The sequence below is a fragment of the Melospiza melodia genome, unplaced genomic scaffold (genome assembly GCF_035770615.1).
Source record: "Melospiza melodia melodia isolate bMelMel2 unplaced genomic scaffold, bMelMel2.pri scaffold_32, whole genome shotgun sequence".
Lineage (NCBI taxonomy): Eukaryota > Metazoa > Chordata > Aves > Passeriformes > Passerellidae > Melospiza > Melospiza melodia.
In genome coordinates, this window is record NW_026948638.1 from 120,770 (window position 1) to 137,876 (window position 17,107).

Genomic DNA, 17,107 nt, shown 5'->3' on the forward strand with positions numbered 1-17,107 from the left:
GAACCAAAGCTCCAGGGTGACATTGTGGAACCCCATTGAACAAAGGGTTCATTGTGACGCTGCAGGGCTGCATGGAACCAAAGCTCCAGGGTGACATAGAGGGGCCTCCTGTCATCAATGGTCCATTGTGACACTGTGGAGCCAAAGGAGACCATTGTGATACCACAAACCCCCAAGGTCCAAAGGTCCATTGTGACATTGCAGGATCATGGAACAGAAGAGTCACATGACATTGTGGGGCCTGTGGAACCCCAGAGACCATTGTGACACTGCAAGGCCTCTTGGAATCATTGGGACCATTGTGAAACTTGGAGCCTTCTGGAACCTGGGGGCCACTTTGACATTGTGCAACTCCACTGAACCAAGGGTCAATTATGACACTGCTGGACCCAATGGAATCATTATGGGGCCTCTTAAAACCAAGGGGATACAGAGCATGTGTGACTGATTTCGCCTCCCATACACTGCCTGACTGGTCCAACTGACCTTGGCATGTTGAGGGTCGCTTCTCATCTGCTGCTGAAACACTGGGGTTCTGTGCTTTCCTTCCTGTGGAAAAGAACTGTCCTTCTCCTCCAGGAACCCATGGCCAGAATTGTGATTTCACCTCCAAGTTTCCTTATATCCAGGGATTGCTCCCATAGGAATATTTCCAGGACAAGTCTGGCTGGCAGTGGTTTCCCAAGGGTCATGTCTCTTCTATCCACAAAACACTGGGGAAGGCTCCATGCTCTCCTTCCTTTGGGAAAGAACTGTCCTGCTTCTCCAGGAACCCATGGCTGAAATTGGGCTTCCACCTCCAAAATTCCCTATATTCAAACACTGCTCCCAAACAAAATCTGCCATTATTGACAAGTCTGGCTGGCCTTGGCCCAGTGAGGCTCTCACCTGCCTTCCAAACACTGGGGCTCTGTGCTTTCCTTCCTATGGAAAAGAACTGTCCTTCTAGTCCAGGTGCACATGGCCAGAATTGGGGTTCCACCTCCAGCATTCCTGATTGTGACAGACTGGAGGAGATTGTTGGCTCAAAACATTTCATGTGTGGGGGAGGAAGGGGCAGGTGCAGCCTTGCCCTACCCTGGAACCCCAGCCTTGCCCTGCCCAGCAACCCCAATCCTCCCAGAGCCTCTATCCCAGCCCAGCAGTGTCTGCCAGTCCCTGGCACAGTACAGGCAATGCGCCACAGCCACCTCTGGAGCCCCCAGCCCAGCTCCTGAGGGACCAAATGAGCCCAAGTCCTACCTGGGGGAAGGGCCCAGCAAGACCCAGGAGTATTGAAGGCTGACCACAAGGCAAGCACACATCTTGACCCTGCTTTCTCTTGGAATTTCCATCTGAACAACACTGGAATCCAGGAGTTGGTAGCTCTGTGTGTGCTCCTCTGTACCTTTTATGTCTTTCTCTCTTTCTAATTCCCTCTTCTTGCAAATTTTGATTAACATTACATTGAACAGGCTTAGAGTTTCTGAAGTTGAACGGGCCAAGGTAATGCTTTGAGAAGTGTTTTCTGTTGATTGAATGTTGTATTAAACATTTTGCCAAAGTTTCTCTGCTTTTCTAAAGTTCGCAGTAAAGACTGTTAGGTTGTTTTGAGCTCCTGAGAATCTCTTGTTGGTATTTCTCCAGTACATCCAACTCAGAGGACACAAACAATTGTAATTCCTTTTAAATGCCTCATTGAGGGAGTTTTTTAGGGAATGGCAGTCAGGGCTTGTGTGTCCTGCTTGGCACAGCCCAGGCAGAGCTTTCCCAGCCACATTCCACACTCCATTTCCCAGCTGGAGCCGCTGGTCCCTCTGAGTTGTGCTGCCCCAGCCCCAGGGACGCTCTCCTTGTCTGCCCATTCCCCCATGGTCTCTGGGCAGGGATGGCCTCAGTGGGGGCTGCTGACATCCTCGGCAACTTGGAGGCTGCTGCTGAATTTTCCTGCACCAGAGGCTTGCTCAGCCTTCAGCTCTTCAGTGCAGGAATTCAGTGTCCCAGGGCTCATTAACATTCAGAACACCTTAAGAACCCAAGCCCCTGGGAATAATTTGATTTAAGTGTTCAGATCTTTTGTGGTTGATTAGTCAGATTTCAGAAGCCTTTTCCATGTGAATACCCTGAGATTAAAACGACAGCAAGAAAATATTTTTTAGGTCTTGCAATTTTTTTTTCACTAGTAATTCATTTACATGTGCAATTTCCAATTGATATTGAATCCAAGTACCACCTCATGCAGTTTGAATAGATATGAAAATCATGACCCTTCATGGCTGACAATCAATCAGACTCTGTCCCTGCCCCCACCCCACCATTTCCCCCATCCAAGCCCTGGCACTCAGAGTAGCCTTGTGCAAATCTGAGCTCCCTCCAGCCTACACTGGATCTACCCAACAGACCACAGTTGAACAGGATACAATTTAATAACAATCACACAATTAAAATAACAATCACACAATTACAAACTCTTCCCTGAGCCATGTGCAATGTCCCAGTAGTGTCTGATCAGTCCATCATTTACAAGTGATTTTCATACTAAAATTTATTTCACACAAACATGGTTCTGTGATAGATATAAACACAATTAACTTCTTGCATCAGGATTCTCGTCCTGGAGTGAGGACAGAACAGCTCGAACAATTCTTGATTTGCAAAGCTGTCAGTGGTGAATGGAGAAGGGAGATCAGGCTGCTCTTGGTGTTCAGGAAATGCTGAAACCAGCCTGACTCATTTCATCTCCTCCTCTCCTGGCTGATCTCCCCTCTTTCCCCTTCCACCCATTGGCTTTTGTCTTCCACCAGGCCCCCCAGAGAAGAGCCTGGCTCTGTGTTCTCCATCCCCTACTCGCTGGCACTGCCAGGCTGGGATGAGGAGCCCCTCAGCCTTCCCTGCTCCAGGCTGGACCAGCCCAGCTCCCTCAGCCTCTGCTCACAGCTCCGGACAAAATTGGTTCTTCTCCCAAATTCCCTACATGCAAGGGTTTCTCCTGGACAAAAGCTGCAAGGACAGACAGGCCTGGCTCAAGTTGGCTGTGGTGGTCGCCTCTAATCTGCCCTAAAAACACTGGGGATCTGTCCTTTCCTTCCTGAGGGAAAGAACTGGCCTTCTCATCCAGGTACTCATGGGCTGAAATTGGGATTCTTCCCCCAAAATCCCATATATGTGGGATACAGAATATTTATACCTGAGATACAAGGTATTTATTCTGTTGCTCCCAGAAGAAAGCTGCCAGGACAGACAGATCTGGCTGGTCTCGGCCTCTAGTGGCTGCTGTTTATCAGCTCCTGGAAGACTGGGGCTCCATGCTTTACTTCCTGCTTTCCTTCCTGTGGAATCATGATGACACTTCAGGGCCTCATGGATCCAAGGGACCATTGTGACACTGTGTGGCCTCGTGGAACCAAGGACATCATTGTGGCTCTGTTGGGCTGCATGGTCCCAAGAGGCCAGTGTGAAGCAGCAGGGCTTTGTGGAGCCAAGAGGCCATTGCTGCATTTCAGGGCCCCGTGGAGCCAAAGGACCACTGTGATCCTTCAGGGCACCAGGGATCCATGGAGAGCATTGTGGCATTGCAAGGCCCCATGGAATCATGGAGACCATTGTGACACTGTGGGGCCCCACAGAACCAAAGGGCCACTGTGACCCTGCAGGGCCTCTTGGAAGCATGGGGCCATTGTGACACCGCAGAAGCAAGGAGAACATTGTGACACTGCAGGGCCTCATGGAACCAAGGGAACATGGAACAGATTTGGCTAGCTTGGCCACCCAGGGCCCACTTGACAGGCCCGGCTGATCTTGGAATGTTGAGGGCTGCCATTCATCAGCCCCTAGAGAACTGGTGCCCAGTGCTTTCCTTCCTATGGAAAAGAACCATTTGTCCTTCGAGGTGCCCACAGCCAAAATTGATACTTCCCTCGAAAATTCCCTGTATGCCAGGGTTCTCCCAGACAAAAGCTGCCGGACAGAGAGCTCTGGCTGGCTTTGGCCTCTGGTGGTCACCTCTCATCTCAAGGAAGCCCTGAGGAAAGTATTTGAACAGGTTTGACTGCTGGGACATCAATGAGTCTCACGCTCTTAAAAACTCAGATGCTCTTCTGATTATGTATGTTTTCTTTCTTATTGTGTATTATGTGTGAAGTGTTATTTTCAGCTAAAAATATTATTCTTATCACTTTACCCGAGTTATCTGAAACAAAACAGCTCATCTACATATGACTCCAGGTCACCTGTATAAGCAAACACAAGAAACAATCCAGCAGGAATTATTTGTCCCTGCTCCTATCTATCACATCTCTGGAGATGGAGGTGCAGCCCCAGCACTTGGTGGGGCTCAGGGGCTCACAAGCTCAGCTCCCACCCAGAGAAGGTGGGAGACTCTGGGCTGATCTTCTTGGTCTCTGCACGCTAAGCCAGGCTGAGATGGACACTGATGGTTTCTGGGCCAGGCTCTCAGAGCCCAGCCCAGCTCCCTGCAAGCTCTGCCAGCTGCCCTGAGCTCTGGGCAGCACCAAGGGCCTCTCCCCAGCCCAGCCCAGCCGGCTCTGGCCCCACAGCCTCGCTCAGGCCAGGCTGCTCTGGGCACTGCTCCACAGCCTCAGCCCCTGGCAAGGGCACAGCAGCAGCTGCAGCTGCCGCAAGACTCAGCCCCACCGTGGGGGAAGGTGCTTGGCCAAGGCCAAAGGAGGCTCCCTGGCTGCCCTGCTCCCCTCTGCCTGAGGAGCTGAGAGCTCTGCAGCCCCTGCTGCCATCCCATCTGCCCAGGGCAGCACAAGAGCCTCAGCCTTGGGGCCCGCAAGAGCTGCTCCTGCTCCAGGCCCAGGGCTCATCCCAGAGCTGGGGCAGCCACAAAGCTGTGCCCATTTCTGTTCATTGCTACTCTGATCAGGATGGATCCTCAGTCACTTGGAGGTTGCTGATGGATTTTACTCCTCAAGGGGCATTTTCTTTCTGGAGCTCCTCAGTTCAGGAATTCAGTGAGCAAAGCTCATAAACATTTGTTCAAATACCCAAAAAGGAAAAAACCACTGGGAATAATCTATGTTTTCAGTTCTTCTGTGGCTAATTAGACAGATTTCAGAAGAGTATTTAAAGTGAATCTGCTGTATTGAAAACAATGCAAGTTTGGTTTTCATTTCCTGTTTATTGATTGATATCAGAAATGTCCAATTGATATTGACCCCCAGACTCTTCTAAAGCAGTCTGAATACACGTGAAAATCAAGACCCTTCATGGCTGACAATCAATAACACTTTGTCCCCAACACCTCCCCACCTTTTCCCTCATACAACCCCTGGCACTCCTATGGATCAGGAACGGTGTGGCCAGCAGGAGCAGGGCAGGGATTCTTCCCCTGTGCTCGGCACTGCTTGGGCAGCACCTCGAGTGCTGTGTCCAGTTCTGGGCCCCCCCAATTTAGGAAGGACATGGAGGGGCTGTAGCGTGTCCAGAGAAGGGCAACAAGGCTGGGGAGGAGTCTGGAACACGAGTCCTGTGAGGAGTGGCTGAGGGAGCTGGGGTTGTTTATCCTGGAGGAGAGGAGGCTCAGGGGAGACCTCATCACTCTCTACAACTCCCTGACAGGAGGGTGCAGCCAGGTGGGGCTCGGGCTCTTTTCCCAGGGAAAAGTGAGAAGACAAGAGGACACAGCCTTCAGCTGCACCAGGAAACATTTAGGCTGGACATTAGGAAATATTCTCCACACAACTGGGCATTGGAATGGGCTGCCTAGGGCCGTGGGTGAGTCACCATCCCTGGAAGTGTTTAAGGAAAGACTGGATGTGGCACTCAGTGCCATGGCCTGGGTGACAAAATGGTGTTGGGTCCCAGGTTGGACTTGATGCTCTCCAAGGACTTTTGCAGCCTGGTTGATTCTCTGATGACTGTGACACTTCAGTGCCCTGGGGAAGCAAGGGGCCATAGTGACACTGTGGGGCCTGGTGGCACTAAGAGGACCATGGTGACACTGTGTACGACATGGCAGCACAGAGCCAAGGGGCCATTGTGACACTGTGGGGCTGGATGGAAGCGAGGGGTCCATTGTGACAGTCTGGGTCCTGGTGGAACCACAGAGGTCACTGTGAAACTGCAGGGCCTTGTGGAACCAAGGGGCCATTGTGCCACTGTGGAACCAAGCAGACTCTTGGGAGAGCCTGGGGACAATGGAATCAAGGCGCCATTGCTCCATTTCAAGGACTCTGGGAACTGAGGGAAAAACTGTGACCCTGTGGTGCCCCATGGAACCAAGGGTCCCTGATGACACTGCAGGATCTTGTGTCAACAGGGCTCCATTGTGACACTGCAGCACCAAGGAATACATTGTGGCACTGTGAGGCCTCCTGGAACCACAGAGGCCACTGTGACCCTGCAGGGCCTTGTGGAACCATGCAGGACATTGTGACAGAGCAGGACCTGGTGTCACGATGGGGCCATTGTGACACTGCAGGGCCCCATGGAACCAAGGGGTCAGGGCTGCTCCTCAGGTACTTGTGGAATGAAGGAAACATGTTTGACACTGTGGTGGCCCTTGGGACCAAGAGGCCATTGTGACATGGTGGAACAAAGGAGAGCATTGCTGCACTGCCAGACCTCATGGAACAAAAGATCCACTGTGACACTGCAGGGTCAGTGGGCCCAAGGATCCAAGGGACTTCGTGACATCAATGAGTCCCATGGAACCAAAGGGACAGTGTAACACTGGGAGGCCTCATGGAATCATGGAGACCATTGGGACACTTGGGGGCCTCATGGAACCCTGATGACACCAAGTTGGCTGGGAGTGTTGATCTGCTGGATGGTAGGAGGGCTCTGCACAGGTCCCTGGACAGGCTGGATCCTGGGCCCAAATCGAACAAGGTGAGGTTTAACAAGTCCAAGTGCTGGGTTCTGCACCTTGGCCACAACAACCCTTGCAGTACTACAGACTGGGGACAGAGTGGCTGGACAGCAGCCAGGCAGAAAGGGACCTGCAGGGAGTGATGGACAGCAGGCTGGACATGAGCCAGCAGTGTGCCCAGGTGGGCAAGAAGGCCAATGGCTCCTGGCCTGGCTCAGGAATGGTGTGGCCAGCAGGAGCAGGGCAGGGATTGTTCCCCTGTGCTCAGCACTGCTTGGGCAGCACCTCGAGTGCTGTTTGCACTTCGGGGCCACCCAATTTAGGAAGGACATGGAGGGGCTGGAGCATGTCCAGAGAAGGGAAATAGGGTTGCTGAGGGATCTGGAATATAAGAGCTGTGAGGAACAGCTGAGGGAGCTGAGGTTGTTTATCCTGGAGAAGAGGAGACCCAGGGGAGACAAGGCAGTGTCAGGGCACAGGCTGGACTTGATGATCTCCATGGCCTGTTCCACCCTTGCTGATTCTGGGATTCTCTGAAACCTTCCTTGGAGCAGTTGCAGGAGGAGCCCTGGGCCTCCTCTTCAGCAGCTCCAGCAGCCCAGGTCCCTCAGCTTCTCCTGCCAGCCCCAAAGCCCATCCTGTCAGTCCTGCAGAGCCTCTGCAGCTCCTCTTCACTGCCCAGCACAGGAAGCCCCAGAGCCAGACACAGCAGCCCAGATGTGCCCCCATGGCCTGGGGTGCCTATGGCAAGGGAACAGCACCAGGCACTGCAGGAACCTGCAGACAATTCCTGCAGCACTTGTAGGATGATCCTGCTCCCCAAGGGATGCTCCCGTGGTGCCAAGTCAGGAACTGCAATGGGGAGTGGGGCCAGAGAGGAAAGGGCAAGCAGGGATGGGCTGTTTGCAGGGGAGGGAAGGGGAGGGGGCAATGGGAAGACATTTGTATCAGGACGAGTAAAGAAATCAAAGGTGAAGCCAAGGAAATGCTCAGGGCAGTTTGGGGGTGGCTGCCAGGCAGCCCTGGCTGTGAGCAACAGCACCTGCAGTGGGACAGGAAACTCGCAGCTGATGGGAACAAACTTTCTGGCTGACTGCAGAGGCCAGGACAAAGCTGACTGGTTTCCCTGCTGTCCCCCAGCTCTTGCTGGCCCCAGGGGCTGATGGCATTTGTGCTCCCTCAGGTTCCTGTCCCCACACCAACAGCATGGGGGTGCTCCCTCTGCTCTGTGCAATGCAAACAGGGGCTGCTGAGCCAGTGCTGCCGTGTCTGTGCCTGCAAGGATGGGGCACCTTTGTAAGCTGGGGCAGAAGCCAGGGCTGCAGAGGGGGGATGTTGTTGGCAGCTCCATGAGGACGCTCTGGGACACTGTCCTGGGCTGTGCAGCGCACTGGGGATGGATCAGCCCCTGCTCTGCTGCTCCTTCCCTTCTGCCCCAGGGCCCTTGCAGAGCACCAGCTGTTGCTGTCCTCAGCTGCCATGGCAACCCTCAGGACAAAGTGGTGCCAGGGCTGTTCCAGGTACAATTGCAGTGACACTCGGTGCCACCAGGTGCCATGGCAATGGCCACGGGGACCCATTCCTTGGTTTGGGGCCATGGCAAGCAATGCCCGGACCTGTTGTGATGGTTGGTGGCCATGGAAAGTTGCCCTGGGCCCGTGCTCAGGGCTGGTGTCAGTGCCCAGAGCCAGAGGGGATCCCTTGCTGGGGGCTGTGCCATGGCCACCTGCCCTGTGCCGCGCTGGCCGCTCAGGCACCAGGAACCAGCAGCCAGCGGCACTGCCAGGGCCAAAGCCAGGTCAGCCAGACAGAAAGGGGCAGGGCTGGGCACTGTTTCCATGGCAACTGGCACTGGGGGGGACACCTGGGTCACCTGGCCTGGCAGTTGCCATGGAAACCCCTGGCAGGCACTGAGGGCACAGCCCCTGGCACTGAGACACTGCTGGGCCGGGTGCTGAGCACAGGGCTGAGCACGCAGAGATGGTTTTGTTCTTGCTGAGCTGCAGCACAGCCAAGGCCTGTCCTGCCCCTCGTCAGCCACGCTGGGGAGGGGCTGGGGCTGCGGGGGAGCTGGGCAGGGGACACAGCCAGGACAGGGGACCCCAACTGACCCCAGGCATACCCCAGACCAGAGCACATCATGCTCAGGGTGTGAAGGGGGGAACAAGGAGGAAAGGGGGAATTTTGGAGGGAGTGCTTTTGCCTTCCCAGGGAACACTTAGGCAAAAGAGGGCGCTGGGTCACCAGTGGGCAGGGTCACTACCAAAGACACAGACACCAACTTGTAGAATTGTGTCATTTATATCATGCACAGCTGCAAAGATTTAAAAAAGGATAAGCTCAGCAAAGCATATAATCATTAGCAAAGAATTACAAAAGAAGTTCAGCAATCCATCATAAGCCATCATTACATTTTGATGACCAATCCCTTGGTGAAACACTAGAGGTGTTTGTGGCAGACAAAGATTCTGGCTGACTATCAAGGTACACCTTTACAGACATCAGTAGTACTTTAGTGACACTGTTCTTCATTCTTTTTTCTCAATCTCATTCCAATTAGGAACAAGAATTCTGTTGTCCATGGAGCTGGCACCTTTTTAATTCCAGAATAATGCCCCCAGGCCCTTTGCTGTTCAGCTTTACCATGCTGTCTGTGGCTAACAAGGCTTGGGGGGCCCTTTCCCCTCTGGCTGGAAGGGGCCGGGTCCCAGTCCCTGAGGGGCACCCAGGCTCCTGGATGGAATTCCTGTGCAAGTCCCTCAGTGTCACAGCAGCCTTCACATGGAGCCCCATGAATCAGAGCATTTTCCAAAGGGGCCCTTGGGGCAAACAGGGAGATCTGGTCTGGCAGGATGTGTAAAACAATCTCCTGTCAGATCTCCTTGCTCTCACACAGAATCCTTGGCTGCAGGGACACATTCCCATTGTTCCTGCCCAGGTTTCAGGACTCAGAGTTGTCTTTCCTAGGAGCTGCTCCTTCAGCTGCCTTGGGAGGGCCATTTGGCCTCTGGACCCACACTCTGACTCCATTATTAGGGCTGCTGGATCCAAACCCTTTATCTCCACAAACGGTGGTGATTGGAGCTGGGTCTGCTTTGTTTTCATTTTCAAAATTCCAATATCAATAATTGTGCTACCCTGTCATGGGGTTGAATAATCCAATCTTGTTCATTATTGTTTAACAGAATTACTGTAATTTCTCCTGGATATTCTGCATCAATTCCACCTGCCATGACAGGAACACTTTGCAAGGCCAAGCTCCAAGTGAGCAGTTACCAAAGCAAAGTGTCCTGGAGGAATCTGAATTCCTGTTTCAGAATTGACAGCTCTCATTTGTTTTGAATTTATCCTAATGAATTCCAATGCATGAAGGGCCAGCCCTGCAGCCTCTGGGCTGGCCCTGCCAGGGACCATCACAGCCAGAACAATTTCCCAGGCAGTCCAAGTCTCACTGCCCATGGTTGGATTTGCAAATTGGGGGCAGCCGTGCACAGCCAGGGGGTTTCCATTTCCCCAGTGGGCCATTGTTAAGGGCATGGAGCACATCTGGGAGATGGGTTCTCCATGGGCAAAGGTTCCCATCTCCTCATTTTTCCAACTGTTCTTTTAAACAACCCCTTCACCCTTTCAACCAATCCTGCAGCTTGTGCATAGTCTGGTACATGAAAAACCCTGCAGGCAAAATCACTGTATTTTTCACAGGAACAGACAAAGCACTCTGCATCACAGTATAAGCAAACCCTGTAAAAATAGCCAATTTCATCCCTTCCTCCCTTTTTCATTGTATACGATCTCACAAAATTGACCACTGACACTAGGGTCCTGGCCAATCCTGTTCTGTAGGGTATTTAGTGTTACATCCCTGAGCAGCCAAAGATACCAAATTATTATTGTCAGCACTATTTCATATTATTCCCATTTTTTATGTATGTATTGATATAGACATATCAAAATATAGATACATATTAAAATATATAAATACATATGTAAATATATATATAAATGTCTTAACCTATAAATAGGTATATAATGATACAATATATCAATATTTCACTTGCACAAATGCATCTGAGCTCAAGATTAAAACCTCTTCTGTTGCTCCATGTGCGAGCATTCCAACAATAATTGCTCCTTCTGAGGGTGCTGTTTCCTATGTACTCTCAACAAATTTATCTTTGTCTGCCCAAACCCACAAGGTCTTTTCCTTTTCCATGTGCAATTTTTGGATGCATTTGAAGACATCCAGGGGCGCAGCTTCTTTTACCCGACTGCCCCACTGCTCCCACACGGGGCTCTGACCTCAGCCCACTCCAGAGCCAGGGAACTCCAGGGAAGGGCTCCCCAGCTGGGAATTTCTGATGGGACTGATTCCTCACATTTACATTGAACAAGTGACATTTTGTTGGCATCTGGCCAGACTGTGCCAGTTTTGTTTTACCAGTGTGCAAAATCAGCACCAGAGACACACAGTCCAACTGAAGAAATCAGTGTCATTTCCTGCAGTTCAGAGCTGAAAAGAATCACAAAAGGAGCAGCTCAGCAATGCACCCAACCATCCCCACCAAAGATTGCAGCAGTGATTAAGAAAGATCCAGCAGCATTTACCCTCAGCCTTTACCATCCCCCAGATCCACACAGCAGCTGGGGAAGCTGCCAAGGGCTGCAGAGCCACTCCTGGGCACTGGGAATTCCTGCAGGTGCCTCCAGCCACAGGTGAGGCTCCAACCCCGCTGGGAGAGGGCCCAGCTCTGACAGTGCTGAATGAACAAACTGACAGCACTGCTAGGGTGGCAACATCTGCTTTCATCCTCCTCTTGGGTCCCTCCCAAAGCCTGGCCAGGGCTCAAGGAGAAACCAAGGGAGCTGACTTTGACCATACAGCCCCAAACAAGGCCAGATGTCAGATTTCATGGCCTTGTCTGGCTTCTAAATACACAAAGGTCAATCCATGTTTCACTAAGGAGTGGCTACATCTACCACAGTGCTAATCACCATGCATATTTCATTAGGGAGCAGATACAAAGATAACCTTTGCTTGGAAGGTTCATCCAGAGGCCACCTTTGGCTCAGGGCCTGCTGTCCAGGCCTCACTCAGGGCTGCTGTCCAGGCCTTGGCACTTCAGGCACGTGCTTTAGTGCTGGGCTTGGCACTGCTGGGTGAGCGGCTGCACTGGGTGAGCTCAGAGGGCTTTTCCAACAGCAAGCATTCTTTGATTCCATGATTCTATCCACTGCATTCAGCTGGGGCTATTTTAGCAGCATTACTTTGCTCCAAATATCTCCTCTTGCCCAGCTCCTGTGGCCTGAGGCTTCAGCTCCTTCAGTTCCTGGTGCTGAGCTGCTCATGCTGAACGAGACGGCTCGGAGAGAAGAACACAGTCCATGCAATTCCTTCTGGGACACGGAGAGGGGAGGCTATGCAAACAGGAGCATTGTTTGCTGTGGCCTCCTCTCTGCCCTTCACGCCTTTCAGCGCTTTGAACCAGCCAAGAGCTTTCTCCAAGAGTGCAATGGAGCAGCTGTTCCTGCTCCCGGGCCTGGCTCTCTCCAGTCTCTGCCCTTGCCTGGTTCTGTCCCTCTTGCTGTGCCCTCTGTTCCCCCAGGGCTCGCTGGCTGCTGCCCAGGACTGTGGCACTGGCACAGATCCAGTGCTCCAGAGCCTCCTTTCTGTGCCCTTGCAGCTGCCTGGGCACAGCAGCCTTTTCCATCTGGAAGCTCCCCATGGACAGGGAGTGCCCAGCTCCGTTCCTTCCACAGCCTCCAGGAGCCCAGGGCTGCCATCTCCCCCCACACTGGGGGCTCCCAGGTGCCTCAGGCTGCTGTGACACCGCTGCACACGGGAGGGAAGAGGGGCAGGGGCTGTGCTCCAAGTCAGCTCCATGTGCTGCTGCTGCTGCTGCTGCTGCTGCTGTGGGGTCATTTGTGCAGCCCTGGCCCAGAGTCAGGGATCAGATCCTGCCAGTCTCTTCCAGCCCTGGCTGCTCAGAGTTTGGGCCTTGGAGCCTCAGGTGGCCAAAGGCAGCTGCTGCTGGTCCCTCTGTGTGCCTCTGTTCAGCAGTGCTGCTCCATCAGTCTGTGCCCAGCAATGGGGAAAAGCCTCAGCCCTGCCGGGCCAAGGGCTGCCGGGCTGTGCCTGAGCAGCTCAGCCAGCAGGAAGGGAGCTGCTCCACACGGGAACCAGGAGCAAAAGACATTCCTTTTGTAGGACATGTTTTCTATTGAAAGGAAAAAAAAAGGAAAAAGGGAAAAAAATTGATAAATTGTAAAAGATAAGAATAAAATCCAAGTGTTAGTGAAAAAACATAACATACAGTTAATGAAAAAAAAACATAAATGCCAAGTTACATTCTTTGCATTAACAGGTATATGATCTTTTTAAAATGAGAACTCAGTTATTTCCATTGTAAATGTGCTGATGGCATGGATCCATCTTTGTGACCTCAAAAGCCTCTTAAAAGATTTTGGGCTTTGTTTCCAACACTGGTATTTGAAATTGTGCTCGAAGCAAGAGGAAATTGCTTTGTGCCCTTCCAGCTCCAAGCAGGACGGGGAATGGAAACTCTGTCAAACCCCAAATCCTTTAGAAGATGACCTTCCTTCTCACCCTGCGAATGAGCTGCACATTCCTTTTGAAACTGTCAGGGATTTCTTAGAGACATAAAGTCCCACTTACAGCTTTTTCCTCTGGTTTGGAAGTGCAGAAGGGCAGTTCTCCATCCATCAGCTCCAGACTGCACTGCCTCAGGAGCACGGCCCACTCGCCAGCTTTGGCCCACTCGTGGCACTGCTAGAGGAGGAAGAAAGTGCAATTGCACAATTCCAGCCAATCAAGAAGAAAGAATGGGACAGACAAAACACCCTGTACAGATCCAGGCATTCAGCTGGGACTGTGGAGAGTTTGGGTCCTTGCCAGTTGGATGTGTGACCCCAGCTGCAATCTCTGGGCCTGCAGCAGAGTCTCACTCACCTGCCAAAGCAGAAAGCTCAGGTGCTGTGCTCGCAATGGGCTCATCTGATGCAGAGCTGTCAGAGCAATGTGAGGGCAGAGCCAGCCCAGCTGGGCTCAGGGCTGAGCCCAGCAGAGCCCTGGCAGAGCCCAGAGCAGCCTCAGCACCCGCAGAGCCTGGCTGCAAGGAGAGAAAGCAGAAACCACCCGTCAGCTGAGGGCTCCTGTGCCCTTGTGCCAAGGCCTGCGGTGCCCAGGCCATGCTGGCTGTGCCCAGAGCTGCCCATCCCTGCTGCCTTTGGCAGCAGAGCAGGAGGGCAGCACATGTGCCCAGCCTGCAGCCAGCCACGGCACATCCAGCCCTCAGCAGCTGCCCAGAGCAGGATGCTCCTGTGCTCGCTGCCATCTCCCAAAAGCTCTGATCCCACTCTGCCAAGCACACAGGGACCCACCTCACTCCAGCCACGGCTGAAAGAAAAGCTGCTCCCAAACCATGTCCTCAGCCTTCTCCAAGGGCACGGCCCATCCACGCCACAGCTGCTCCCAAGCACTTCCCCATCCACACTGGACCACCTGGAACACTTCCTCTGGAAAAACAAACAACACATTATTGAAAAGAGATTAGAGACAAAAAGAGAAAACAAGAAAAACAGTAAAAACTCCCATCTCTGTCAGGGCCTTGAGGAAGGCCAAACCCCCACATGATAGGGAAAAACCCATCCATGGGTGAGGGAAGCCCACACTTTCTCTCTTCCCCCCCTGCACTGCCCCCTAAAATCGCGGTGACCCCAAAGCAAACAAGGGCAGTGGAGAAGCCCAAGCCCTTCCTTGCCTGTACAGCAAAGCAGCCCCTGCACAAGTTCTGGAGTCCCACCTCTGCTCCCACCATGGGGCTTTGTTTGTGTCGGGCTGGCTGCCCCAGCCCCAGCCCGGGGCATGGTGGGTGCTGGGGGCTGTTGGCAGGGCCAGGAGCCCACTCCCATTTCGTACCCACCCCAGGCCATGCCCCAGCCCTGCCAAAAGCAGCTGGGCAGCCACTGAAGAATGAGCTGCATCTGCCCCAGCAAAGGGGAAGCCTTTGGTTCCCAGCCAGGCTGGGCAATGCCCAAATCTGAGAACATCCCCCTGCATGTGGACTCATCTGCAAATTCACTGTGGAGCCTGGCTTTGAAGAAGGTGCCAGAATCAAAGTCCATCATCTTCAGCTGGCCAGGCTGAGGAAGAGCTTGTCATCCTTGGTGTCATCCTCACTCTCTCCAACAGCAGCAGCCCCACCTGGTATAGCTTCTCCAGGGGCTCCTTCTCCTTCCCTGGGGGCAGATCAGGCTCTCAGGGCTCTGCCCAGGGCCCCAGCTGTCAGGGAACCAGAACAAGCAAAACCAGCTGGGATGGCGCCCACCAGTGCTGGGCAGAGCAGCTCAGGTCCAGCACAAGGTCTGTGTGTTCCCATCCCATGAGCCCGATGCAGTGGCACAGGCAACACAAAAAGGGCTGGGTTCCTTTGCTTCTGATTGCCAAGGCATGTGTGGAGCTGGAACTTACCAGGGCCCTGGATCAAAGTGTGCCTGTGGCTCTCTCCCTTCTTCTAGGGCAGATGAATATCCTTCATCCAAGGATGACAGAACAGCTCTTCTAATGAGGGCCTTTCCAAGTCCAGCATGGATAAACACTGCCTGATCAGATCTTGGCACTCTGGGAAGAGAAACCAGAAACCACCAGTTAGTTGGAGAAGGCTCCTATTGGCTTTGCCCCACCATTCCCATGCCCAGGCCATGCTGGATGTGCTCAAAGCTCGGCCTGAACTTTCCCATCAACTCCCTGTTTTGGAGGAGAGCAGGACATGTGCCACCTCCTCAGCAGCTGCCAGTGCAGGATGCCCACAAGCCCGCTGCTGTCTCCCAGCACTGGAATTCCCCACAAGCCCGGAGATGAGGATCCACCTTGAGAGAGCCGTTGTGGCAGCGAGAGCTGATGGTCCCAGCTGATGTTCTGGCCCCTCCTGAAAGGGTGCTCCCCGCAGACCATCTGGTGCAGCAGGATGCCCAGGGACCAGATGGTAGCTGGCTTGCCATAGTACCGGCCAAAGTGGGTCCATTCCGGGGGGCTGTATGACCGTGTTCCTATGGAATACAGATGGAGTTCATCAGGGGGATGCTGCTGCTCCCAGAGCCTGGCCCCAGCATCCCTGGGCATGTGGGGGCTGCCTCAGTGGCACACAGGGTGAGCACTGCCCTCTCACCAGCACCTGGGACTTGTGTACAGACTTGGGGTTGGAAAAGAAGCCACTGGTGTTTCAAGGGGGCAGTGGAAGCCCTGGCAAGTCCTGACCATAACAAGGAAGAACCCACCCAGTGCTGGGAAAAACCATGCTCTCATCCTCCCTGCCTGCATTGCCCCAAAAAACATTATGAACCCCAACAGACCAGGTGAGTGGAGCAGTCCAAGCCCTTTCTCACCTGCACACCAAACCGGCTGGGCACCGGTTCCAGTCCCCCCTCTCTGCTACTCCCACCCATGGGTGTTTTTGTTGGGCTGGCTGCCCCAGCACCAGTTCTGGGCAGAGTGGGGGGCAAAGGCTGCCAGCAGGGCTGGAAGATGGCTACCCACTCAGCCCTGAGTTTCAAAAGAAACTCAGCTGAAGACTCAGTGCCATGAAAGGCCACAAAAGAGAGAATCCCTGCTGCCACAGCCAGCTTGGGCTGGGAGATGTTGGGTCATGAGATGCTGGGCCCAGGAGCCCTGTGTGGGCTCACCTGCAAAGTGAGTGTAGGCTGTGTCTTGCAGGTAGGTGCCACAGCCAAAGTCAATTACTTTGGCCTGCCCAGTGTCCAGGTCAACCAGGATGTTCTCTGGCTTGATGTCCCTGTGCAGGACCCCGCAGCTGGTGCAGTGCCGCACGGCCTCCAGCACCTGGCGGAACAGCTCCCGCGCCTCCTCCTCGGGCAGGAACCGCCGTGCCCGAATGAAACGATGCAGGTCCTGACACCGCTTTGGCCGCTCCAGCACCATCAAGATGTCCTTGGGGAGCTCAAGCCACTCCAGCAGCTGGACCACACCAGGGAAGCCAGTGGACACCTTGGCCAGCAGCACGATCTCCAGGGGTGCGCTGGTGCCGTCGGGCTGCGGGAGGAGCACGATGCCATCAGTGGGGCTGATGCCGTGTTGGGGCTCGTGAAACCCTCAGCCAGCCAGGGATGCTCTGTGCCCTGCGCTGGCCCCACGCCCGCTCTCCCTCGGGGTGTCCTGGCGGCTCCCACCCTGCCGGGCCTCGGCTCATCCCCGGCCGGCAGCCCCGGCTGCTGGCCCCGCTCACTCACCAGCTCGCCCCAGTGCAGGACGCGGTTGCG

The 17,107-nt window shown here is 53.7% G+C and overlaps 1 long non-coding RNA gene across 2 annotated transcripts; it reads right to left on the reverse strand.

The window, feature by feature from the left end:
* Positions 1 to 12,327: 12,327 nt before the first annotated feature.
* On the reverse strand, positions 12,328 to 16,604 carry LOC134434144 (uncharacterized). Of its 2 annotated transcripts, none has more exons than XR_010031807.1 (7): positions 16,514 to 16,604; positions 15,701 to 15,880; positions 15,303 to 15,452; positions 14,213 to 15,070; positions 13,782 to 13,941; positions 13,488 to 13,601; positions 12,328 to 13,029 (listed from the first exon to the last, which is right to left on the reverse strand). It is a non-coding gene; the product is annotated as an uncharacterized LOC134434144 (long non-coding RNA). The 2 variants fall into 2 exon arrangements; XR_010031806.1 differs by having other exon boundaries at positions 14,213 to 15,113.
* Between the last annotated feature and the right edge of the window lie 503 nt (positions 16,605 to 17,107).